Source organism: Syngnathus acus, chromosome 8, assembly GCF_901709675.1.
Source record: "Syngnathus acus chromosome 8, fSynAcu1.2, whole genome shotgun sequence".
NCBI classification, from domain to species: Eukaryota; Metazoa; Chordata; class Actinopteri; order Syngnathiformes; family Syngnathidae; genus Syngnathus; species Syngnathus acus.
In genome coordinates this window covers 3,912,004-3,939,499 of record NC_051093.1, presented here as the reverse complement: position 1 = coordinate 3,939,499, position 27,496 = coordinate 3,912,004, and the positions used below count along the sequence as shown (strand labels likewise).

Below are 27,496 nucleotides of genomic sequence, written 5' to 3'. Positions count from 1 at the left end.
CGATCAACCCCCCCCACACACCTCCCCTCGGGCTTGCTTCATGTCGTCAATGATTTCACGCAAGAAAAGAACACAATTAACAATTTTGTTTTTTTTAAATAAAATAGTCTCGGTTTTCATCTCGCTTGTCTTTGCACACGGCGAGAGATATGTTCGGATGTGAGTTGTTTACGACGCCCACTTTGCGATTGAACTAATCTCCCCTGATCTCACGTTGTGCCACTTCACCACGATGTACACAGCAAAGCCCGCTTCATACCTATTCATGAGCGCGATCCTTGGAGGGCCGCCATGTCCATTCTTAACACTCGAGATGTGCACAAAGGCTGCTGAGGCCTTTCAAAGGCTACTCCATGACATGAAAGATTATTATTATTATTCATGAAGCGGTCCCCCTTTGGAGGTACACGTGAAGCAAACATAAATGGTCGCTGTATTCATTTCGACCTTCTGCTAAGTGGACGATAGGATAGGTTTAATTTCATGTTTTGAGAAATTGCTGTCCATCTGTCATCGTTTTCTCAAGAGTGAGAGGTGAGCTAGCTCAATTTATTCACAGGCACGAGTCCGTTTGAATAACTCGTCCTCCACATCCGAGAAACTCCTATCGGCACAGCTGATGTTCTGCTCGTAATGGCATCGGTGATGCATTCCTTGAGATGATTTATGTGTTGTATCTTTTCTCTGACACATCACGGCCTTCAAATGCCCCCAAAGATAAAAATCAAGTGGGCGAGATCGGGGGATTTGGGAGGCCAATCCGCAGGATCACATCGAGCAATCCAAGCATGTGAAAAGTGCTGAGCTAACCACTGACCCACGTGAATGTCAGAATAAAAAGGCGCTGCCGTCATGCGGGAGGGAAGTCAGCCGGGTCGGGATGGGATAAAATGTTTTCAGATGCTTTTCAGCATTACCGTGTTGCTCTTGTTAAAGAGATCTTAAATCTCAATGAGTTTGTTAAGCTGGTTAGAGAAAGGGCAACAAACATTAAGATTTACATCAACATAAATCGGTTGCAATAATCGTATCACGCCGTGTCCAGCTTGGCATTTTCTCCAGACGCATTCAGACAGGATTGATATTATTGCCGTGCACGGAGTTTCTAGTTAAATTTGATTGTAAATAGGAATAAAAAATATTAGAAATCAGAAATTGCTCATCGTAGCTTCCCGTGGTCCTTTTGCAACCCTACTCGTCGTGTCGTCCTTGGTCACCATGGTAACGAAAGATCCACGGACCAATGGGCAAGCAGTTGCTCACTTGCATTGAGAGGGTCAACCCCTAAAAAGGTTTGATTGGATTAATTATTAAGGACCAAAATATATTTTATATTTATTATATATATATATATATATATATATATATATTTAGATTATATTTATATTTTATAATCTTAATGAATATTAGAATCAGCATCGCCTACCCAAAAAGAAAAAGAAAAGTTGAACAGTTTAGACCATAGGTGTCAAACTCAAGGCCCGGGGGCCAGATGCGGCCCGCCACATAATTTTACGTGGCCCCCAAAGACAAATTGTGCATTGACTTCATGTGTCTATCCTGAAATTACAAATTGTCTTCACTTTTAAAGAAATACAGATATTGCTTGAAATTTTGTTACCATTCATCTTTTAAAAATATTTGAATAGTTTTGGTCTCCAGTTTCAGACCTAGTTATTCATCAGTTCGTTGTTTCGCCTATACTGTGTGTAATAAAAGTATCGGCTCACAACAAAAAGGAGTCTGACATCCCTGGTTTCGACAATAAAACAATGGCAAGTTTTTTTGTTTTTTTTAAGGTGGTGCAACCTGTACTACATACTCACGCTCTATATTTTCCTCACAGAAAAGCCCTGGCAGAGATGATTTATAAGACCCACTTCTCCCAAATAGATTGTGGGATGCAATCGGCGAAAATTAAGTGGTAGCCATGAGCTTGCAAGTGTGACAGGGACAAAAAGAAATGGACTCTGCTCCAGCTGGCCTCAAGTGTCACCTTCATTTTTTATCCGAAAACTTGCAAGACGATGAGGGAATATTTGATTCTTGTGATACTTTGACGGCTTTTCTTCTCAACTAGCTCCTGCATAGTATTTTTTCATTTTTTCGGCCTTTTTCATTGACTTGGACAGAAAACTGGTGTGAAAACGCTCGCATGGCTGTCCTTTTCCCGGGGTGCGAGCACGGCCATCAAACGGCATTATTCAGGTCAACGGCCGGGCGTTCGGCCATGTTGCTTTGGCAGCGGGAACAAATAATCGTCAGCTTTTGTTCGTGGCGCCGTAATAACGCAGCGTAGCAAAACAAATGCCGCTTCGACTCTGTGTTGAAGGCAAAAATGTAAATTTTTTTGGGTCACTTAGTAAAGCAAAAGTAATTGGATAGAATATAACAAAACGCCGTGATTGTTTGATGCCGATGCAACCAAATCTGGGTGCAACTCCAATTCAGTCGTACATAGTTCAGTTTTTCCAGCAGTTTAATTATAAAATGGATTTGGAGACTGAATTCACATTACAGGGTCTTTAATTTCCATGCACATACAAAACACGGCCTAGTTTATTATACAAAGTTGCAATGAAAAGTTGTATCGATGAATATTGCGGCATGAAATAAACACCAAAAATAAAAAAAATCGAGTCTTGCAAACTTGCCAATTAGTGCAAATTTGCTTCATCGGTGCGCAACGGCTTTGTGGTTCATTAATGAAAGGTATATATGTTGAAAATGCATTTCATGTGCTAATATATGCTCTCTGTGTATTTTTTTGCTCAACTAATTAGGATCCCAAACTGAATTATACAGCGAGGGAGCGCTAATGATGGTCTTGGCTGCATATTTAGGAATTGAAAAGGGGACGGTGGGTCACCTTGCTTAATTAGCATGACTTCATTTCTTGAATTCCGAGGTTCACAAAGTCACCCGCTCTCTGACTTCATTTATTAACGGCGTCTTACAAAATTCATCAGGTTACCCCGGCCGACGTTTGTCCGATAATAGAATGAAATTAATCTGCCGCGATCGAGGCCCGCAGCGCCTTACGTTACATTTCTTTCTTCCGATGGAATTTGGGGAAAGAGTTTTGAAGTTGATCAATAGCGTTGGCGCTAATCAGCAGTAGCAGCTCCGCTATACCGTGTTGCTAGCCAAGATCATTTTCCATAATGTCCACTTTAAGTTTTAATGAGAAAATATTAGAGCCAAAAAAAACAAAAACAGTATCAAGTCTACAGAGACTTTCCGTGACGCTAACAAACGGCAACCCTCTTTTAATTTATCTGAACTGGACTAAAGAGACGACAGGCTAATGAAACAAAGAGTAATTTATCAGGTACGCTTGTGACAAGCGCGGTGACGCCGGAGGGATTTGTTGCCTTAACTGCCACCTAATGAACGAGCTGACTAAAAGTGGCTCTACCATCTTGATTTGTCCTCCGGCTCGATCCAAAATTAGTGGCGCATGTGTTCAAATGACACATTGTGGCCTTTTTGGACGAGCAACTCATTTGCTTTCATAGCTCGCGGCACAAGACTCAAATTATTAGTACTCAACGTCAGAGAGTCTTTTGTTTTCTTTTCGTCTTCAATGAACGAAATAATTTGAAAAACACTTTTAATTACTTAGAGAGAGCCTTCAAATTAAATTCAGGTCAGATGCCAGTCCAGTCACGTGACCTGAGTTGTCCACTTCTGGTGAGTGACGCTTTACAACTGCAGGGGGCGCTGATTGCTCCCACGCTGCGTTGTCCACTTTAAAATAACTAAACTCCTGCTGCAAATGCTTCTAACTTGAGTATGTCAGTTTATTAACGCTATTGTCGACCTTTGCTAATAGACGCTACCTAGCCATTAGCCAAGCACAAAAACTGTGCGGTGGATGTTCAAAGGTGATTTTCATATGATGTATAAACGGTACCATTAGCAACCACCATCAATACACATTACTACATGCGCCTGTGTTTATCTTATTTCCTCCTTGCCAGTTTGCCTCGCTCTTTTATTTCTCCATAATAGCCCCTCATGATACATAAATACGCCACTTTCCCTCTTCACATAGATCTATATATTCGTTTACTTATGTAATGACCTCATTGAGAGCTCTTTCAGGCATCTGTCTAGATCTGCCTTGGAGGGTTTGATAGCCTCCTTCAACTTGCCACTAATTGGCTCTGTATGGCACTTATAGAACATAGAACTGGAGCCCGCTTTGGTGTAATGTCTTGATGGACAGAAAAAAAAGGCCCGCTTGGAGTAAAGGTGGACAAAGAATGAACGTCAATGCAAGCGTTCTTTTAAGCACAAAGGAGACGTGGCTGTTTTTCACCATTGCGGAAAGGCTTTTAAAAGTGTTCAAAGTGCATTATGCCAGATCTTTGTTTCCTTGGGGATCAATGCTAAACGCAGGCGGAGGTGGATGGTGACACAAACCACCTGTCGTGTGACATTCAACAATTCATTTCCACTTCTGGGTTTTTTTTTTTTTGAGAGTACGATTCATTCGGAGCGTAGTTGTTGAAGCAAGCCGAGGTGTGGGCGTCGGGGGGAAAAAAAAAAAAACATCTCCCGGGCAATCCCAGTAATCTCACGAGGCCGTAACTCTTGATGGGATTGCTAACATCAAAGCTCGCTTAAACTAGCATCCATAAAGGAAGCCCGCATTAGGGTTTGTCTCATTTCTTCTCGCTGAGAAATGGCCCGGAGACGTTTGTGGCTCGAAAGCCAAGAATAACAATGCGAGGGAAGCGGCTATTCGTCAGCGGGGACACCTGAATGCATCCTTTCGGGAAAAGGGTGATCCAGCCCAACCGGTCTCGGAGTCGACGCCTCGGGGATGCAAATGGGTCGGACTAATTGCTGCGTTTACTGTGCGGTGAGAGCAATTTGAAGATGATGGAAGCTGCAGGTGCAGTTAAAAGGAGCGGCTAGGTGCTTACATGACAGGAACTCCGTGAGCTTGAACACTTTCATTATCGGCTACAGTCATGTGAGAATGGTACATGTTTTTGTCACGCATTCTCCTTGAATGATTCTGCTCTTCGGTAATTTTAGTCATCCTTCTCAAAGCCTAATGTGAATTTTTATCCCGTCTGTCTACATGTGTTGCAGCACCATTTATGTTCCGATATGCTAATTGTTAGCTTGGGTGCCGGTGACGTTTCCTATTATGTTGGCGTTCTGTGTGATTCTAAAAATAAAACTCGGGGCCCATGTTTTAATGATGCAATTTGATCCTTTGGTGTAAAAACACGCTGAAGTGTTTTAACGAGAAGGCAAATCCCGAGTGTATCATCAACCGACGGCTCCTTCCAATGGATCATAAGACAGGAGTGTGCGGTGAATAGATTATTCATAGCGTCAGATAATTGTGGAGGAAGCAGCGGGGGCGACCAGCGGCTGTCTTCATCACCTTGGCAGCTTCGTGTTGAAGCCTCTGCCTCAGGTGGTCCACGCTCAGCCGCCCGGAGATAAGTCAAATCAAAGAAGCCCATATTTTACGCTCGCCGCCTTTTGAAGGGGGGGTCCGCTCTGAATCGATGGTGGCTCTCTTGAAAAAAAAAAAAAAGAAAATCTAGTCCACAAACACGAAAGGAGTCTCCTTTCATGCGTTAAAAATCTGTCAGAATACCACTTAAAAAGCGAGAACGCCGCTTGTTAAAAGAAAAGGGAACATCTTCTCCTCTGACCCATGCTTGGGAAATACTAATAAGATGCCACTCATTCCTATTCAGAGGAGACTCGGCGTGATTTGAGCACCACTCACGTCTCAAATTAACACAACAATGATGTTCATCGCTGGGTCGGGTTGAGTTGCTCATACTAAAAATAGTCGATGGAATAATACATACATGATTATGTCCAAGTGTGAAATTGGCATTGCTTGGATTTGTGGTTTAATTGAAATTTACAGTTGGCATGCATTTAAAGTGTGTGGGACAGGTACACATCCATCCATCCATTTTCTGAACCGCTTAGTCCCCACGGGGGTCGCGGGCGTGCTGGAGCCTATCCCAGCCATCATCGGGCAGTAGGCGGGGGACACCCTGAACCGGTTGCCAGCCAATCGCAGGGCACACAGAGACAAACAACCATTTGCACTCGCACTCACACCTAGGGACAATTTGGAGTCTTCAATCGGCCTACCAAGCATGTTTTTGGGATGTGGGAGGAAACCGGAGTGCCCGGAGAAAACCCACGCGGGCCCGGGGAGAACATGCAAACTCCACACAGGGAGGGCCGGAGGTGGAATCGAACCCGCACCCTCCTAACTGTGAGGCGGACGTGCTACCCAGTGCGCCACCGAGCCGCCTACAGGTACACATTTTAATCTATATATATTTTTTTCATCATGTGGTCTCATTATTAAAGGTGCCATGATGGTCTTAGCTGGAATGACAAATCTCCAAGCGGGTCCGCCCCACCACTCAGCCTACATTTCTTAAACCAGGGGTTGTCAACTGGTTTTGTCCAAGGGACCACCATTATAACCAAGAAGCAAATCGCGGACTACATGCAATACCGCCACGGACCACTAAAGGGACACGGATCACCGGTTGACAATCCCTGTTTTAAACAGAAGGCGACTTCTCAAGGAGGTACACGTTTTTTAGCATTTTAGCAATAATTAAATGTCAAGATACCAATAGAAAACCATTTTACAAAACTTTTATTTTTCTCAGAGTTAAACCCTAAAGAACACGCATTTAATTAAGTAATTTATTATTTTATATGAAGAGAATAAGTGCGTAATCCAGCTAGTCTCTTTAATCTGTTTGGAATGAAATTCTTCGACTAATCCCGTTCAAATAGTTTTACTTACCCCCCAAAAATAATTAGAATGCTATTATGATGAAAATAGCTCAGTCCAAGCAATAACTAAACATCCCTTAACAGAGCCGCCTGCTCAGTCATTCACTCGCCTAATGGAGAACTCCAAAATGTATTTTTTTTTTTTTTTTTACAAACATACTGTAAATCCTACTCCAACTTGTAGGTGGTCCAAGTTACTTACTGCTATATCCTGAATGTCAACAGGAAGTGCTGAAATTCAAATTGTGTCCCTGTTAATCATCAAGAGTGGCAGCAGGCAAAAGCCCAGCAGGATTTCTATTAACATGCAATATGTTGGGCTCGGGCTTGTTAAAATAATGGAAAAAGCTCTGTGTGTATACGCTGCTTGAATTTGTGTGTGTGAGGTGTAATGTTCCTGTTTTAGTTAATTGCAAATGCAAAGTCTTTAAAGCCCGACTTTGGCCGCCGCCGCCGCCGTCCGTCAAGCTTCAGGATGGTTTGAACTTTATACAACCAACAAATAGCGTCTACGGTTAATCCTAATTGAACATATTGTGTATTGGCCATGCAGCTTACATTGTCTTTGGGCCTTATTAATGGAGAATTCTAATGCGGGTTCTGCAATTGAAATAGGAGATAAACAAGACGGTGTGGGTCGGTTTGCAGTGGGCCGGTAATGCTTGACTCGCTTGACTTGTCACTGCAACGGCACTAATTGGCCCCTAGGTGAAGACAGTATGTGTGTGTGGGGCTTTTATATTTCCGACTTGCAAATCCACTGCGGTTTCATTTGAATATCTCCGCACGCCAATACAAAAAGGCTCAAATGAAAGAAGTCTGTCGCGCTATTCTAGAGAAAGGTAGCGGTTCTGGTTCCGAGCCCAGACGCCAAGAATGTCGGATCCCGAGGGAGGCCCAGTCAGCTTGCGGGGGCCTGAGCTGTCAGATGAAGAGCTCAGCCAAAGTTTGTTTGTGAACTCTTCACCCATCAGCTGGAAATATTTCAAGCACGGTTCAGGCAAAAAGTGCGGCGCAAGGTGTACTCGGTACCGGCAACCCTTCTTCTTAGTGGGCGGCGGAGGCTAAAAATAGCTTGGAATAAATGCAAAGGGCTACAACACTGTGGGCGGACGGCTACAGGTAGCACATGAGATAAAAACCTCGCCAGCTGAGTTTGAGTAATAGATCCCTGAGTGGTGAGGATTGAAAAAAACAAAACAAAAGTTTCATAGACAGCGCATCGGTAAAATTCACAAGTCGCAAGCAGTCTGAAGGTGAACGGGAGAATAGACATTGTTGCGGCTGCCGGGAAAGGGCACTCGGATTGTTTGGGTTCACCTCAACTACCGGATGACCTTCTGCTTGCTTTCATGTAGCTAGGACTTTTTTTGGCCATTGCTGAGATGAATGTAGGGAAAGCGAGTCCAGTGACGTGTGATTCGCCGAGCTGAATGACCTCCAGTGCTCGCGGGTTACTTGTACATTCGAAAATAGAACGCTGGACTAATGTGTGTGTCCTCATCCAAAGTAGGGCGCAATGATTGAGATGTTCCAAAAGGATCCAATGACCTTCTGCCTTTGTACCAGGCAGAGACCCTTCATAATGCAAATTACTTTGAGACCACATTTGAATCTTTTTAGTTCTGTATTTTAAAAGGGCTCGTATAGGTACTGTTTATTTTTTTCTCCGGTACGTGTTAGCATTAAGCTAGGTGAAGCTATGGTCTTGTTTTAATTAAACAATGCGTTTGTTTGACAGTGGCTGTCACAAATAAATCTTTTCGGAATCGATTATTCCATCGAGTCCTCGAATAACCCCCCACCCTCCACTCACACATACACACTTCCACAAACTGTTTTTAAATTTAGTTTCCGGACTAGCAAATTTGTTTATGCGGTTCTGTTTCCATTTAAAACTAATTAAACACCAACCGCTGTGTGAAGCATTACTAAAACCAGCTTATTACTGGAAATACTCTCAGGACAATATTTGTCCCTTCACCGAACATTCTGCCTCGTTTTCCAAAGTGGTGTTAATTGATTCATGTCCTTCGTTGGTTGTCGCAGCAAAGCTCCGAAGGGAGAGACGTGTCTGCCGCATTAGTCAGCGGTGCAAAAAGTAATATATCTGTAAAACGCCAGCGGAGGGTTGAAAACTTGTTTGTTTGCTTTAAGTTTGAACATTTCCACACGGTGTCATAGTTAATCTTTGCCAGTTTGTCAGCGACGCAGTCAGACGGGATCAGGGATACACTCAGCCTTGCAAATGCTTGTGCATCACTACTCAGAGGCACAAAATCGATGACTTGTACATAAGAGGTGCATTTAGAAGTGCGCAACGGTGAATAAAAACATGCTGTAGAAATGTAGACCGATGTCATACGATGCAAAAATGTTTTTTTTTATTAACCAGACATTAGCGCTGTATGGTGGCAGTGAACTCAACCCCCTCACAAATTTAGCAACACTTTGTCAAATAGTGACCAGTTCTTCACGAAAGTGTCTTCAAGTTGTTTAAAAACATTCTTAGTTGAAGTTTCCTGTCAAATTAAACAAAAATGTACGAGAATTACATGTAGTGCATTTAAAACAAGCGCGTAGTTAGCCTGCTAGCTTAATGCTAATGGGAAAGCATACATAACCTTTCAAGCAACTGATACATAGCCCGAGCATAGCAACTGAACTGCTTGTACAAATGTTTAATTCTTTTGAAATTCCCTCTAATCATGTCATTACTGTATCTTGTCATAAAGTATAATTTTATAGTGCTATTTCTCTCATTAAAACACTTGTGTGAGGGTAATCAGGACGCTGAAGCTACGTTGAATAATTGAAACGCCATTCAATTTAGGCATCATTATTTCCATAAGAAACAAAAGAATAATACGAACCATAAAAGCGTTAATCTAAACTGAATATTATCTTTGACATTTCGATACACTTGTAGCGGTTTAGGCTTTTTTGTCGTCACATTTTTTTTTTTATTTGGCAAACACTCGAGGTAGACAAAGGCAGAAAGGAATCCATCAAAGTGCCTTTGAGCATCTCACGGATCTCAAGCTGCTCTGCGGCCAACGCGGCAGGACTGTGTCGGCGCTGATAACAAGCACGGGCGAGGCTTTTGGACGACCGCGTGCGTCCGCATCGCCCAATACCTCTAGCGCAACGAGAGAAGGATGGTAAACATGTCCTCCCCGTGTTTATTTTAAGGCTCGGGCACCATCAAGCGTCAATCACTTTTCATTAGGTGCTGTGTGGACTGTTGTCATGCAACGCAGCCTGCTTTCCCCAGCCTAATGTGGCATATTGAATAATTGAGCAGAATTATGACAGATGCGCCCGCAATGGCCTCTGAAGTCGTTTCATCACGCTCGTCAAGGCTCAGAACACAAGCGTCGATATTTTTGACAAATGTCAAAGTGAAAGTCTCTTTGCTGGAGGCCCGTCGCAATTCGGAATAACTTTTACATGACTCAAAAGTAGTTGATAAACTGTTTAACTTGAGGAAAAGTTGCATATCGTCGCCATGGAGCATAAATGCTGTTCGTATCATATTTATTTTTACAAATCCATACTATCTATCTGCCGGCCTCTCTCGATGTCATCTGTTATATTTACGCATTATTACCTATTTAAAGTTTTGAAAATGGCTTGACGATAAATCTGTCGGACACGTGAACTCTGTGAGGATTATCGAGTAACGCCGCCGCTTCCTTACTCGGCGTGTGTCATTTTGTCGCCTCAAGATTGAAAGTCTGAACAACTTTAAAGGCACTCCTGAGTCCTTAACCTCCTCCTTTTTTGTTTTAATGATGCGATTGCTGTATTAGATGATATTGTAGGGAAATAAATATTAGGCTTCAATTTCAAACTTGGGTGAAGTTTAAAGATGGTTTCACTTTTCTTCTCGTAATTCCCCCGGAGGAATAAAGCTCAATGGCTCAGTTTTATTGCCTCGGATCACAATCAAACATTCTCTCGTGTTTGTTTGCCCAAGAGCAACACACCACTCAAAAGCGAGCACAATCCGATAAGCACTTTTCAGAATTAATAAGAACAACGCTGATAACGGATGTTGTCCTGGGAGGAGCAGCATTCAGCCCCTTATTTCATCGGGCGTAACGGTTGGACTCCGAGGTTCTGGCGGGCACGTTTCTATCCAGATGGGGGAATTCTCTTCAAATGCGTTTAGGAAGACTAATTGGTTTTGGGAAGACGAAATTGGAAATAAAAGATTCCCGCCGGAATTTTGTTAGAATGTAGAGAGGCGAAATGCTAACCGCATGAACGAATTGCAGTGTATCTGACGGTGCGGAAATAGAAAGATGGTGACGTTCAGGTTGAGGATGGTCATGTTCAGTCTCCCCTTAGCCCCCACAAGGCTGTGCTTTCCACTTCTCTGTGTATTATTACTCTGAGCATAATGAGGATAAAAGTGCGAAGAGATAGCCACGCCGGCTAAGAGGTAGCAAGAAAGCTCAATGAGCAACATGACGATAATAATTGCTTTGCAATTAAACACGTCGGCGGCATTAGAGTAGATTCTTTGACAGCTTTGTTATCTCACGAAGGGGAAGATGAAGCTTAAGAGTGTTGGGTGGCGTGCAGCTGATGTTTGCGCTATTAAAATACACTGCTAGCATAGCCGTCCGTCGTGTAGCAAAAGGATGAGGCGTCATTATCCCCGAAGCCATAAATCCTCCCCTCGTTCTGTTAGCTTGTTAGAGGGCCGCTGGTCCGAAACACAATCATAGCTCCATTTATTCATTCAGCGCTGACTTAGCGGCTCCATCATTTTGTCAGGAGCCCGGTCGCTCACGATGGCACTCGCCTCCTCATCCGTCCAATCACAGTGACGCCCAAAGAGTCTCATTCATCATCCCCCGTTTAATTTTGACACGCCGCGACAAGCGTGACAAAAGATTGTTTGCGCTGTCAATACTTTGGGTCATGGTGGTATCATTGCAAACCTTAATAGTGTTTCTTCAACATCTTCAAAACTGACAGAGGAAATGTAATCCGTATTTGAGAGCTTGACTGTGTGTGACTTTATGATTGGCCCATTTTTACTGCTACAGCATGCTGTTAGCTAGCTAGCGCGCTATGCCTCCACCCTGAAAACTCATCTTCCCTTTTTGAACATACGCACAGTATCTATGCTAATACTTTAGAGTACTTTGTGAGTACTCTGTCGAGCTCACAATGAGCTGCAGTGGCTTGAACCATCGGTTCTGCCTCGCGCTCCATTCGAGCCAAGCGTGAGCGAATGCCCCTATAATTACTTTTATTAAATATTTATGCATCTACTTATGTAGCATCTTTACAGTCCATCACACTGATGTTCTTTCGGCCTCGCCTCGGGCAGCGTTAGGGGCTTGAAATAATGGCAAAAACCACATCCAAAAAGTTTCCCCTCATCTCCATTTGTACTGCTTATTTATTTAGTTCTGAAACTAAACAGTTGCTGCTTAGCCCAAAGGAGTATTCTAAGATGTGGCCTTGTCCAAAAGCGCCATTTTAATGAAACTTAATCGTCAACAAGAATACTCAGAGCAAAAACCTTCTTAAAGGCCAAATAGTAAATACACCAAAAATCTACGGATGTAAATCATTTATTGCTTCGGTGAATTAACAACTACAGATGTTAACTTTGTAAGGCGGAACCAGGAAATATCTGTGAAATATTACATTTTGGTTGTCCCACCATCCAGCTACACTTTAATCTTGTGCATCAAATCATTAGTGAGTAAAATTTGGGATTGAAAATGCAGGTTGCAGAAAATGAAGATTTAATTGACTTTATTGCCATCTTTTTATTTTTTTTAACCAATAATTTCTCCGCGATGATAATTGCCAGTGAGAAGATGCTGTCACACATCCGTCTAATTTGCTCGAGTTCACTCGGTGCTTTTTTTGTTCTTGCTAATTACAAAGGTCAGGCGAGTCATTCTATGAATTTGACTGTTGTGACAAAGGTCATTAAAAACTGCAAAAAAAAAAAAACAAGCCAGACTTTTGCATAGTGAAATGACACTTAGATGATGACACATACATGAAAGAGAGGCGCTTAATTTTGGAAGTAATTACTATGATCAAACTTTTTGATCCCACGGCTGGGGGTCCTCAGGGCAGGCGGTCGGGCACTCGCGCTTTTTGATCAATGTTTTCCCCCATCGACTATGTTAACAGCGGGCAGCAGTGTGCACCTGCGGCTTGCATCCCGCCTCCTCCCCTGCTCTGTCTGCTCAGCCGACGGCCTCCCAACTCATCATTTCGCTCATGCGTCTCAGCCGGCTGCCATACAGTCGGCCGCACACGCGCATTAAAATTCCAATATCCTGCACTGTCTCACACGAGAGTATAAAGCAGGCGTGGGGAATATTGTTCCGAGAGAAGGAGATGTGTTAGCTGTGCCCTGCCACCCTCGCCACGGTTGCTCTCAGTGACATCACAAGTGGAGCTGAGATGAAGTGGCTTAACGGCAGAGGAAGCATATCCCATAGGGGGCTTGATGGAGCATTTTTTTTCGGATGTGGGAGGGACAAAAATGAGCGTGAGGGAGACTTTTGGTCTCTATGCACATTTGATTTGTTTTGAATGTGTATGTTAAACATTAAAGCTATTCTATGAATATGACATGCTAGCCAGATGCTAACACCACACGGTGGCCTGTAAGTGCCCGCACGTCATGCAAAAAAAGATGGAAAGGAAAAAAAAAAATAGTCAGACTCGACAGTCAGTGCGTGGGTAGCGGCCTCACACTAGCTTGTTTTTTTTTTCCTCACAATTTTCCCATTTGGTGATTATTTTTAATCATTCACATTTGGCCGTGTTGTTAACAACTCTGTTCCCTGCCGTGCGTGAAAAATTCGAAGAGTTTGCTGCAATTGGGAAGAAGTCACCATTTGCGTCGCCTTCTGTGTGTTTGTGTTGCCTCCCCAAAGCTTGTAAGTGATTGCGCTTTCACCCTCGGCTTTTCCCGATGAAATGTTAAAGCGCTTCGCTAATTCATTTGTGTCACTTACATAACGCTGCATGCATACGTGACTCGCAGTAAAGCAAAAGTACATCTTTTATCGCAACCTGATAAACGTCCGCCACATTATAGCTAACTGTAACCACATAGCATGCGTGTCCTAATGCACGCCATTAAAAACAGTACAGGTCACCTGGTTGACATTAATAACATTTTTATAGTGTTATAGTTGTTGGAGTTTGCAAAAGCTGAATTAAGCTTCAGGATTGTTAAGTGGTTGCATTTTGATAAGGCTGTTCTAACCAACTAACACAGGGAACACAAACAAGAATCCACTAGCACAACATTCCAATTACCATAATTCATTTGTTGAATTCACGGCCATCTTTGTTTTTGTGTTTTCCCCCCAAAGAACTTTTCAGACTCCCAAAGACAATAAGTCTAAACGGAGCAAATTGCTGTCATGACTCATTAGTTTCCAACTTAGAAAGTAGCAGATTAGCTTCCCTCCTGCAGCAGTCTGTCCATTTCCCCCCGTCAGCTTGTCCACTGGAGGCCTGCCCGCTTTTTTTTTGTCTTAATGTTGACATGCAGCGGGGTGTCAAGAGCATCTCTGCTTTCCACCTGAGCAGTAAACACCTCGAGGCTGCGAACGCGTTTCTCGGGTAATGTGCATCCTCTGAGCCACTCGAAATAAAGCCCGCTATTGTTGGGTCCCTTTTAACATGATTTTGCTCGGCTAAAGATGTACGCCACCAATAAAGGCGACGTCAACAAGACGTATAGTGTTATTAGGTGCTTATAAATATATAAGGGGGCACCTTTGATTTACTCAATTAATTGTCTTTGTATGGCTTTTCAGCATTACATATGAGGAAATAAAGGTCAGCCGGCGTATACGTCCGTTTTCTCTTAAATGCACCTCAGAGAATTGGCTTAATATTGCTTCTGCCGGAGCGGAACATTCCGGCATATGCTTGCAATGCTAGTAAATCCCACTCGGTAAACCTGTTGAGGAATTGAAGAGATGAGAACCGGGCGCTAAGGTATATGTGGAATCCCACTTCTGTGGACTATGACATCCCGAGGCTGCGTGGACCCTCAGGCGCTCTTCGCCTTTGGCTCCAACTCATGTGAAATTGATGCGTTGGCAGACAGCGATCCGTGCCGGAACGGGACGGCACCCGCAACAAATGTCGAAACGATTCGCGTCCATCTTTCCCCTCCCCTCCGAGCGTGGCTGTTTCCTCTCGTAAACATCTCCAAGCAGGGGGCGGGGCTAATGTTCAGTGTGATGGAGACCAGAGCTAATTTGGTGGGGTGGAACATTTGTCTTGCAAGCTTACACAGTGCAAGATTTCAACTATTCCGACGAGTTTCTTTTCTAGGTAATTCCAAGGTACAAGTTACCTTTATTCCCGACACTGTAGGAAAGTGTGTCATGTACCTGGAAGTCCACTTGGACCAGTGTGAACACTGTCACATTTCCATCTCGCCCTGTCAATCACTTTCCTTCACCTTAGCTGGCTTCTTGCCACCACGTCTTTCTCTTTGTTGTATTTCCCTGGTGTTGTTACATAATACAGAAAAATGTGTTAACACTGTAATATACCATGGGAAAGTTAATAAAATAAATCCATGCTACTCAAAATGTAATTGGTAGTCGGTAGGTTGTTCTGAATACCAAGTGAATGAGAAAATCTGTTGATGAATAAGAACAAATTTTGCCAGAGGGCTTGCTCGGCTACCACAAGTGGGATTTATCTATTAAATCAACAACACCCTGAGCATTAATGTTACTCTAATCAGAAAATATTTAAAGGCGGCATACGAAGGGAAATTAACTTTTTATTGTTTGTATAGTTTTGTCTACGGAACGCCTACCGTCCTTTCAAGTGTGAAATGAAATAGTTAAGCCAACCTTTTTGCTATCTGCCAATTTAGGAAGATGTGTTGTCTGCTTCTGTCCCACTGTTACATTACCGGGGCTCATTTGCATAAACAAGTAAACAGAGAGTCTTCGTGATCACTGAATCTTTCAAAATGTGATTTCTAGTGATAATTGCAAAAAATGTCAACTCGCCAAGACCCTGAACAGTATCCAGACGCTTACGAGCACCTGATACTTTTCACCCCTCAGTCACCTCTGTCCCCATGAACGTCTGCATGTCGAGGCCACGGTTTAGTTTCCGTGACGCTCATTGACGCTCGCTATTGAGCAGGTACCACTTGATATTTTATTTCATCCCACTGTATCCATCTCTGTTTTCCATCCCGCTTATCCAATTCAGTTGCCCGTTTGACAATGAAATGGACACCATAGCCATAGCGCTAGCTAGCAAACTAGCGCTTTTGTTTTGCTAAAGTACTCCAAAACATCTCAACCAAACATTTCATACATTACACAATTTGCTTCCCAGTTTTTCCTTTTAGAATCCTGGCACCTATTGTTGCCATTTATATAAAAAAAAAAAAAAAAAAGGTCTTTACTGTCAGAGGGTCTTTACTGTCAGAGCCCAAACAAAGCAGTCACTTAAAATTGGACGATTTAATGGGGGAACACTCTACAGCTCTGCGAGCCGACTGTCCTCACAAGTCCCGGGCTCCTGCTGCGATTAGCTTTCGAGTCTTTCATATATAATGTACAAAATGGGAATTGTAATGACGGCTCTCATATTCAAGCCCCCAAATTACTTTGTTTGGAGAGAGGAAGAGAGCGAGCGAGAGAGGGGAGGGGGGCCAGGGAGTATGAGAGACTTCTGTTTGTTGTGATGAAACATTATCACTCGGCATCTTTTCGCATGGCCGACTCCTCTGATGAAGCCGCCGTTGCCCGAGAGCAGCGGTGCAGCTTGCTGGAAAGCAGCCTTTTATGCCACGCCGGCTGTATCAGCAGGCAGCAGATGATAATCTTGCTGGAAGCATAATCAACTCGCTTATGGCCATCACGAGACGGCAACAACACACGTGCAGCCCTTTAATTATTAACGCTCCGGCAGCAACCGCCGTGAACCGACCGTCGGCGGGCACCGCCGAAGTCTCTCGCCTTGGAAATGTGCGGACCGCTGAGAAAAACCGTTTCCGTGATGATTGCGAGCGAGCGCATGCAAATTGTAGCAGGATTAAATGTACTCTCGATTTGTGTTAACTTCCAGCTGGCCTACTTGTAGCCGACCTACATGGGGAAAAAAAAATTCATTCAGGCTTCTTTTGTTGCTGTGCTTTTGTCTTGGCACATTCCCAAGTTGCAAGTTACACCGGCAGACTATAGGATTAGCTTTTGAAATTATTTCACCGTACAAAACAAACGAGGGGGAACTCGTAAGGAAACTTGAGAAGTGCATTCGGGGATTTGTTTTGAAATATATTTTGCTTGTTTGAAGGTAATTGCTGGGAACATGCAGAGATAGAGAAGCGTTGAGGAGATGAAACGTGGACTGTGTATTATGTACAATAAATGAAACTGTTGTAAAACGAGGACCCCCTGGAGTGGTCTAGATTGCGCAACACATTTTGGATTTATGTCGATTCAGCGTTAACTTCCTTGTTAAGTTCTCTCGTTTTTGCGACATCCAGAAATACGTATTAGAAGTATACACGTTCACTCTCATAACTCCTTCAAAACACAAGTAAGGAAGTCAGCAAAAACCGAGTTGTCATGTCCCATGAATTCCAAGATGCCTCCATTCAGTAGTAAAAGAACTCCTCGCCGTTTAAACACAGCTCCGCCATAAGATTAGAGCGCCACTTTATTTCTCTCGGGACGTGGGCCATCGTCGAGGCTTCCCGGAAGATGCTAGCTGTTGTAAAATGAGCTCCCGCCGTAGAAAACAGAATTAATACAAAAATATACCTTTTTACGACTCCTGCGAGCTCGCCGGTGGGCAAACGTTAAAGCGCAATAACAGACTTTGCTAATATGGCTGCATGTGACCCCCAGAGGCTCCCCTCCTGCCTTTTTCCTGTGAACTTCAACTTTTTTTTCCTCGCTTAAACGGTATTTCAATTCATTTCAATGGTTAATATTGATGACCAATCAGTAAATGTAGTAACAGCCATCAATTAGGAGGAACTGTTTGTCCATAGCGCCGAGACCAAGAGGAGTAAGCGGGCGCCGAGCAGCTGGCTCGTTGGCTGACCTCGCAGGCTAGTCTGGGCCCGAGCCCGTCAGGTTAATTATCCCGGATGGGCTCTCGGGGCCGCGGCGGCGCCGACGGTGGGAGTTGATGGCTCTCCGGAGGAGAAACATGAAAGCCTCAGCGACAGCTCAATTATCCACACATCAATCAGCGGGGGATGTGATTGCTTGTGTAAATGGAGTTGCAGTGGTGTGTTATGGCAGATCAATGGCCCAGCGCCACATTTGGCAGACAAGTCCATTGCCGCCATCTTTGCCGAGCCCTTCCCGCTGAGCCGCCCGCATCCTCCGTCTCTGCTAATAATGTCGCAACCGACATTAGAATATTCGATTCAGTCGTTTTTGATACAAAAAATCTATATTCTCATTCTCTTGGCTGCCTGACTTTCACTAAGGAATGACTTGATTGCGTAATTTCTTACTTAATAATGTGGGCAGGGGATTGGTTCGACCCAACATAGAAACCAAAAGTAAACTTTCCGTAGCTTAAAAGAACTTTCTTTGAAATAAACGGCTAATGTCACATCGCATCTGCCGTGTTGTTTTGGTTTAGTTGCTTTTTCTGCTTTTTGCTTCTTGAGATGTTCGCTCCCCTGAGCTTCTTTGTGATCTAATGGCGGAGGTGAGGGGTGATCACCGCTGATACCATTATCAATTGTGTTTGGAGAGCTCTCTCAGATCATCCGCGCTCAGAGCGTCCCTCTGATGTCCCATCTCGCTGTGTATCACTCCCAAGACACAAGAGCTGCTTTTAAGGAGTCATTTGCGGTACGATACTAAATCGAGAAGCAGAGCCTGCTGGTTTCTGCGACTCCAACTTTTCAGTCCACATTAAGTCCATATCTTTTCTCATAAAGGGTGTGTGTGTGTATGTGCAGAAAGTAGTCTTTCTTCTGTTTTTGGACAAAAAGTGCCTCAGGTTCTTCCGGCTGCTCCACGTATTGTTTTGCGACAAAAACTTTCCGTACTTTCAGTTTCCGCCCTCCCGCAAGTTACAATCAAATGCCGCAGGTGGCGAGGAAACGCGCATCTCGGCAATCATTTCTATTGACGTGTGTTAATAGCTCATCAGACTAAATTGTACTCATCGCTGCTTCTGAGGCGCCGCCATTGTACAAAAAGCGCTAATAAAAAAAAAAAAAGTCTTGTAATTTAATGCGGAAAGTGAGAAGCGGCACGCCTGTTATGGCCGCCGCGTTCCAAACGTAGCAGATGTTACATTAAAGTACGTAGCGTGTTTTCATCCAAAGTCTGGCCTGAAGCTGCAAATTCTGGCTCGGCTTCCTCGGCTGGCAGACACACCAAGTGGGCAAGCGAAGAGCAGAGCCAGATTGTGTTCTTCACTCGTTTGGAATTATCCTTTAGCTTTTCACACCAAGTTAAAAAAACAAACAAAATGGCGCTGAAGTCAATTGCGTAATGACTTTACCTCCAAATAAAAGACAACACGCTACGGGCGAGAGTGGCACAGGAGCATATGTATAAATAATTTATGAGCTATACCAGAAATGGAGTTCTTTAATGAGGTGTAGCATGTATCCAGAAACACGACTCGTTCTTCATTTATTATTTAATTCAGTATAACGAGTGAATTCTTATTGAAGGTAGAGCGTGCGTATTTTCCTGGCAACCTTTTTTTTGTTTTTTTAATTTTGACATTAAAAATACATAGTGGACAGCACATTGAGGGAATAATGTTAATTTCAGACTCGTCATCCATGACATGAATCATTTCACACGAAAGTACAAAATGTTTGGTGAAAATCATAAATCTTATTGTTAAAATTCTTTCTAAGTATCTTTGTGTCAAGAAAAGACATTCCTTGTTCAGTCAAAACTTTTTTTTTTTTTTTAACCAATCTTAACATTGAACCATATAGGGCAAGTGAAGTGAAAAATCTTCACACTTTTTTGCCCATCTTTGACTTTAACCTCAAACTAGACGAGCGCTTCCTCACATTTGGCATGTTGGCTTAATTCCTCCAACATTCCCGTCTAGCTCTCCCCAGGCACGGCGCTTTTATATTCGCAACAAGCTGTTCAACTCCTGAGCCTTTCTGCTTTCATTAAGACGAAGCGGCTCTTTCCGTCCGCCAGTAATTGGCATGTGGGTGAGCAATGTGGCGAGCTCCACGGGCTCGCCAGCTTCGGGGGAATATCAAGAACCGATCGATATCGATAGCAAACGGGTGAAATTAGTCGAGCGTAGGAGGGCAAGGCGGGGTTCCTGTTTAACAGTCTACCAGTGGGAGGGGCGGCGGAACGACTGGGATTTTAATAACACCAAATCAAACCTTTTACTGTACATTCAAGTTATTAGCTGAGGGAATGAACAAAGCAAATGTGTCACGGCTGAGTTGTAGGCTTCCACTAATCTAACCAGGATCCATTTACCCGAAACGGGTCCTGCCTGCTTTGTATTTATGCTCTGGAGTCGAGGGAGCGCCAGACTCCCCGCCGCTCGCTCTCCAGTTAACATCTGCAGATCTGCAGCCGGTGGAAATGTTTGAAATCCGCAGCCTAGGGTGTCAAAACAGCAACGGGCGACAAAACATCCAGCAGCATCTTGTTTGCGCTCACACGGGACGGAAGCTTTGTCGTCTCCCGCGAATTCGACAGCCCGGCCATTACTCACCAAACGTGATGATTTATGTGGAAATCCGTGATCAAAATGACTAGGCAGAAACCCGAGCGCATCATTCAGTCTGCGCTTTATACCGTCACCGGGAGCAAAAGGGGGGCGGCAACGCGGGCTGAAATATGGCCGCTGACGGCTCGGCTAATAGAGCGATTGCCCTATAAACTTAAAACACGCACACGCGGAGGGGCCCTCACTCTTTAAAGTAGCCTGCTGAGCCAAGACCAAGACGGACCAGTAAACGAGCTCGCCAGCGTGTGTTTAACGAAGCTCGGGAGCTCGCCGGCACGCTTTCGCAGAGAGGGAGACTCGCCAACGATAACGAAGAGGACGATATTTAGAGTAGCACCTTTTGTGTTTCCCTCTTTGGTGTATATATAGGAATTTATAAACTCTGGGGAGATGGATGAAATGAGTCTCGGATATTCTTGAATTGGAAATTGCCACCAGGCGTTGGAAACAAGAATTATTGAAAGACATAATCGCCACAAATAGAGTTCAGGTTCCGAGAAGAGCAGATGTTTTTCACTCCAACAGATGAACCAGACGGGACTCTTGTTGTTTTGTGAACATGGGTCGAGGTGAGAGAGCTTCCAGCGGGCGCATCAGAGTTCAAATAGGGATTTTAGAACAGAGTTTCAGCATGAATTAACACCGCTGTGCTTTGGGCGATATAATATAACCGGTTTTCATGGAGGGGGGGGGGAAATGTCACGGATCCAAAATAAAAAAGTGGGCCAGCTGTGTGATGGCATAACAGCCAAGAGTGGAAATGTCTTGTGAATGTTCTTGTTGTCAACATCATATTGGCAGCCTTGAAATGAACCGTGTAATTCAAAAAAAAGAAATCAAATGTATTGTGAAAAATTTTCCCTGTGGCAAATGCGACAATGGTTGCAAATGCGTGACACACACACACACACACACACACACACACACACACACACACACACACATACAAACACACACACGCGCTGGGGTTGTCTGATGTGCAACCTTTTGTGGATGAATAATATTGTGGACTATTTCTCCCAAGCCTTGGAGTTTGGGTTATTTCAGGGCAATGTACACCCTGGGCGCAACATATTTGAGGGCTAAAAATCAATCTGACAGCAAACAACTTCATTTAGGCTCTGAGCTTTCTGGGGTAATGACATTCCAATTATGTTCCTAAATCCAAACTGATTCCACAAGGAAACGTGCAAATTATTACATAAAACAACTTGTTTGGTTTCCTTCCATACGAGCAAGAACTATGGTGTCTCTCAGGGGTCAAAAAGGCAGAATAATTGGGGCACAAATACTTGACTCAGTGTGGCAACCCACTTTATTCTTCTCTCGTAAGGTTATTAAAAGATAATTTATTCTGGTGTCCATTTGAGGAAACCACTCTTTGGCGTTTCAAAAGCCATCAGCGGTGAGAGTTGAGAAGAATCTGACAAGCGTGCAAATGAAGCTTCGCCTTTGGTAGTCGTGCGTTCAGCCGAGACCACTGAAGCCACATGATTCATTACGACAGGGTCATTATTTTACCGTACCAAAAACAGAACACGGTAACTCTGCACGGATATATGGCCGTGTTGTCTTTCTCGTGTTGCTTGGCTTCTCTTTCATGTTAGCTCGAGTTTCCTCTAAACTTGAACACAATAATCTGTATAGAAATAAGATGTTTTGGTAATCTGTTTAGTTTCGTTGCTAAATTGCTAACTAGCATGCTACCTAGCTTACTGCCAGTGAAAATAAATGACTAGCTTTTCCACTTTATCTGTCCTTTTGTTTGCTAATGGTGACATTGTTAGTGTCTGTTGTCTAATTAAACTGAATGAATGTTGGCAAACCTGCTTTGATTAAGCTAATCGCTAAGACGCATTTGTTTCCACTCGTTGGCACGACGTGAGCACGATTACATTAATAGTTCTGATTTGCTTCATGATTGTTAACCTTTGAAGCTTTTTCCTGGCACATCCGAGTATCGTCCAAATACGATCCAAAAAACGTTTTTACGCGAATGTTGTACAAGTGTAGCGAATTCCTGGCGTAGCTCCAGTGCTCTAGCAGGACTTTAAGTAAACAACAGAAGATGCAACCGTACTAATGATTCCCTCAGGTATCCCCGTGTGATTGTTTGCAAGCTATAAAACTGCGAGTCCAGCGGGGCATGAAATTAGACCCTTCCAATTTCCCAAACATGCTTAAAAATTAATGGACGCAAATAGCGTCTTGAGCGTGCCCGCTAACTCGCCAGGTGATGCAATTAACGCACCAGCAGACACAAACATAACGACGAGCGTGTCACGACCCGGGTAATGTAAAATATAAATTGGCGGATGAGCTCGTCCCTGATAATTTTGTCGAATTAGCGGCAGCAATGTGCCTCAAATGTCTTGTTTACAACACAAGCCACCCGTGTGACCTTTCACAAAGGTCCTCAGACAAAACCTGAAAGTTTTGAATAAACAAAAAGGCAGATAGTCAGAGGCAAACGTTCATCGAATGTTATTTTAACTTTAAATCCCGAGCATGTTAGCAGAAAATACAATGTTAATGACAACCGCAATATTAAAAACAAATTTGTATATTTGGTAGTTATACATTTTTTAGCAGAGTTTAAAAAAAATTTTTTTTTTTAATGTTTATTTAATCTCACACTGCAGTTGTACCTTACTTTGTATGCATCAGAAAAGGTTAGCTAATTGACATTTAAAGACAATTAAATGAGCATTAATCTCTCCAGCTTGCTGTTGTTTTCGTCAGGCACTGATGCGTCTGAATTTACTTATTTTCTTCTTCATTCCTAAATGAATGCACAACCACCTCCAAGCTCATTTCAAAAGAAACCCAATCTCGAGATGCGCCGGCGGTACGAAATGAACAACAGGACTCAATTTCGAATCACAGTGCATACTAATGCACTTTGGTCTGATGCGTCTCATCTAAAAAAAAAAAAGGGGTCCTTGTCTATCATGCAAATCTAGAAATTGTGAGAATTCTGGAACCTTCTTTGTGGAAATAAACGAGACGTTATTTTTTTCCCATGTGCTTGTGAGTCATCGCCACCACATGTCACGCGTCTGTGCAGATGTTCCATTCACGTTCATTAGCTCCCTTATTCCCGTGCACTTGTTGCCACGACCGTCTGATGAACGCTTTCATGCTCTTCCTTCCTTCGCAATTGTTCTCTTAAAAGATCAACTCTCTTCCAAGTGTCAACTATTCAACAGATGAGCAAAATTCTACAAAAAAATGATTTATTTTCTTAATTGCTGCTAATCTGAGCAATTTACAACTTCAAAATATCGTCTTGATGACGTTTTTATCGTGAGTCAACGTCCGCAATATCAAAAAGCGTTTTCAAGCACGATAGCATTAGAACAGGGGTGTCAAACTCATTTTTTTCGCGGGCTGTCAACTCAAATAAATGTATGCGCACCTCATATTATATATATACAGTAAAAGCTACAAAACAAACTGACAAATAACTCGTTTTCAAATCCGACTAGTAAAAACTGGTCAAATATTAAAAAAAAAAAAAAAAGATATTTTTAAAAGTGAACACAATTTGCAATTCTAGTAATGACACACGAATTTGATGCACAATTTGTCTTCGCGGGCCACGTAAAATGATGTGGCGGGCCGTATCTGGCCCCCGGGCCTTGAGTTTGACACCTGTGCATTAGAAAGAACAAACACCCCCGGTGTGGCCAACGATACACAACTAAAAAGGCTAGCGTGTCAATCAAGTGCAGCGCATTTCCCACCCGCCCACACCGTCCTCCGGTATAATCGCGTGAAAACACCCGTGTGGGCGAACTCCATGTTTGTGTGTGAATAATGGCCTTTTACAGTCATTGAAAAACACTTAATTTGCACACATTGAAATAGTGACAAGGTCATACTTTCCCCTTTGTAGCAATTACCGGAAAACTACTGCGAATTCTTATTGTTAAAAATTTCCACGAAAATAAAAACAACTTTCTGAGACGTCAGCTGTCATTCCAAACAAGTCATTTTCTTGCAGAATTTTTTTTTAAAAAAGCAATTAGCACCTCTTCATTCGACGTCTTTGCAAAAGCGCTTGATTATTAATAAGACGAGTCCAATAACGCGATGGTGTTTGAAATGTGCCGACCGGAAATGAACTGCCCTTTTGTCATCGTATTCAAGAGCGCCCTCGTCGCTGAATGTTAAGCAAATTCATAGAAGGGAGGTGCACAGGGGAAATAATTAAAGGCTAAAAGCTTTTTATCTCCGCGGAATGGGAAGCGCTCTAGTTTGGGTTCTCCAATGTGAGCTGCCTTATTATCACCCAGGAACAAAAGTCACATGGACCTGCGTGGGCACATTTCCCCTTCTTTGATTCAGCTCGGCAGGCTTTCATTCCCCAAATGAGCCAATCAGGTGTCTTCTGCCCTGACACGCTCCGCGCTCAGCATTTCTTCTTTGGTGTCGAGCGAAGCTCCTGACTAGTTGCGGAGGAGATCGCACAAGCCCATTTAATGAGTCGGACCGGGCTGTTTGTGCTCCTCGCGATCATCCATCAGCATAAATCTCCTTTAACGAGAGTGAAGGCTTTCAGGCTGCCAACATGGAGATACTTATAAATCAATGCCCCCCCCCCTTCCTCCACGAAGGCCCACTCACTCCTTACTATAGCGTGATGGATTCCTTAATAATGCTCCACCTTAAGGGACACGCCGCCGCAGTGAGCACATCACTCATGTCGTTATGAAGCCAGCTGAGAGCTACACATAAATCATGTTTCATGTACAAACGCTCAAGTGCGGTTAGCATGTTAGCGACTGAACGGTCAACCGTCAACTCCCTCCACAGTTGATACAAAAAAAAAAAGATAAATAAATAAAACTTTCCACAAAGTGTTGATTTGGTCGGCGTCGCTTGCCAAGGCTTAATCGCTCTTCACTTTCCTCCTGGCCGATTCCCGTCAGGAGATAAAATGTTCCGCTGAAATTGTCTTCCCTTTTAAAAGGAGTAATGGCAGAGTGTGACGTTAGTGGGCTGGGATTAGAAAACAAGATGAGGTGCAAGCAAATAGCATCTCATCCATGAGGCGAATGACCGGGAAATTGGTTTAGGTCCAACTTCCAGTGCTGATGCCCTTCAAATAAATCAAAATGGCGGCAAGCAAAAGTACGAGCGTGGCCTTCCCGTGTTGGACGTCATTCAAAATCAATAAGATTCAAAAGCTGAGGCCCCAATTTTGAAAGGTCATTTAAAATGAGCTTGATACAAAATGAACAGATTGCTTAACTTGACTTTACTGATTTTAATCTTTGACCGCAGTTATGCTAGCTCAAAAATACATTTGAGAAACACAGCCTGGTAGCTTGAAGACCACTGCTGATGATGACCTTCAACCCCTGTGAACCATCATTAGCAGATGTTATTCAAAATCAATAAGATCTCCCAAAAGTTTGCAAACTTTGACATTTTGACATCCGCTAGCATCCTCAAATTAGCGTGACTGGCGTCCTTTGGAAAGTGAGCTCCTTCAAGGAGGCTTTAGTTTGCTGCTTTTTCTTTTCCTTCTGGCCCGGGTTCAGACACTCTTGGCATCACCGTCGGAGCGGTGACTAAACAATCGGTCTGCCAATTTTTTTTTACACGCCGTATATAAGAGTGCACTTTGAGTTGATGGATGGCGCTCAACTGCTTTGTCACCTCGACATGACGCTTCGTCTGCTAACAGTGTCGTCTTTTCTGGGAGGAGAAAAATCACACGCTATTACACGTGGGGAGGAAAGGATGACCTTTTCTTCTCATTATTCTCTCCTACTGTAGATTTTGATGTGTTTGTTCCGGATCAACATCGAGTACAACTCCCTTGGGAAATGTAAGTGTGAACAGTGCACTGCAGTCTGGAGTCTCTCGCTATTCTGCAGCTCCAGATTATTCATCATTTGATGCATTTGTTCTCCCCGGCAAAGGAAACACACTGAAAGTGATTTACTAAAGGCAAAAAAAAAAAAAGGGCTGCAAACAAATGCAGAAGCATTTTTGAAATGCTAGAAACAAAATTATTACATATCTACTGTTTCTGACTGATCTAAGTGTAGACTTGAAACATCGAAATAAGTAGACAGACTGCATTGCAATATTCAGATGCATGGATTCTTTATCCTCTTGAATTTTTTTTATTTTTTGCTAAGTCATTAACAGTAGTCGTGAAACTCTTCTTCACTTCTGTCTGTTTTTATACTGCCCCCAGTGGTCAAGATTAATCAATCAGGGTGCACAAGACAGTTGAATTCTTTGTACCGTATTTTCCGGACTATGAGGCGCACCGGACTATAAGGCCCACCATTAATGCATCATGTCAGATTTATAATCCAAATCAAATCATTCTCCATTTGATCTTTTGTATTTCAACTTCAGACGCAACAAATTACTTTATAATCACAAAATAATGATCCATAGTCTTTTTGATTCATGATTCATAGTCTTCAGCGGGCCACTTATGATTGATTTCATGACACAATGCTTCAGGCCAGTTTAAATTTAGGAATTTGGTCCATATATAAGGCGCACCGGACTATAAGGCGCACTGTCGGCTTTTGAGAGAATTTTAGGTTTTTAGGTGCGCCTTATAGTCCGGAAAATACGGTACATTCTAATTAATGTTTATAAATTGAAGTGGTGATCTCAGAGTGCTCACGAACACCTTTGATGAGTTGGTGGAATGCCAACCCCCAAATCCATATTGTTTTTGTGTTTGTGTAAAATTGTTGGTAGTGTAAATGAGCTCGGGAATGAGTTGTGCAAACTGAAGCAATATGCTTATTGCTCGACTTCAGGGAACTCGTTGCATTTTGGGAGCGGTACTGCAATGATCATTTGCCAACGAGCGTGGCGCCGCACAGTGTGCGGCAGGTGTGTTGTGACTGCATTCAGCCTCCAGCGTCTAACTGTCATCGGGGGAAATAGATAAAGTAATTTG

The 27,496-nt window shown here is 43.2% G+C and overlaps 1 long non-coding RNA gene across 1 annotated transcript in view; it reads left to right on the top strand.

Annotated features, from left to right (window-relative positions):
- Positions 1-4,812: 4,812 nt before the first annotated feature.
- The window catches only part of LOC119126026, a 31,830-nt gene continuing 9,146 nt past the window's right edge, over positions 4,813-27,496 (top strand). Inside the window, exons 1-3 of the long non-coding RNA XR_005098569.1 lie at positions 4,813-4,993; positions 6,367-6,447; positions 6,578-6,593. This is a non-coding gene — a long non-coding RNA (uncharacterized LOC119126026). The remainder of the gene's footprint in view (positions 4,994-6,366; positions 6,448-6,577; positions 6,594-27,496) is intronic.